The sequence below is a fragment of the Etheostoma spectabile genome, chromosome 18 (genome assembly GCF_008692095.1).
Source record: "Etheostoma spectabile isolate EspeVRDwgs_2016 chromosome 18, UIUC_Espe_1.0, whole genome shotgun sequence".
In the NCBI taxonomy this organism is placed as follows: domain Eukaryota; kingdom Metazoa; phylum Chordata; class Actinopteri; order Perciformes; family Percidae; genus Etheostoma; species Etheostoma spectabile.
Window position 1 is genome coordinate 21444789 of NC_045750.1, and position 428 is coordinate 21445216.

Sequence of the window (428 nt, forward strand, 5' to 3'; positions counted from 1 at the left end):
TCCTTTTATTTCTGAACTCAACGTTGTGAACACTTTTAAGCATAGCAAATCTTGTACTAGCCCCGCCTCTTCTGCCATGGCCCCAGCATGTTGAGCCTGTTTTGCCTGTGTTTTCCTTTTGCTCTAACCTGAAGTCTGTTTGTCCTGAGTTTCCTGAACACATCCCTGCTGATTGGCCTACTGCGGACACCTGCTGCTATCTGCACACCCAGTCCTGATTATCACCTCTGCACCATATAAGCCGTGACCAGGCAGTCGTTCCCTGGCAGATCGTTAGCTTAACCAGTATGTTGAGCTCTTGTATCTTACCTCAAGTTTTTGAAAGTCTTTTCAAGTTCAAGTTCAAGACCTTTATTTGTCCCTGAGGGGCGATTCATTTCGTTGCAGTAGCAAAGCAATTGACATACAGTACATGACAAAGACGACAA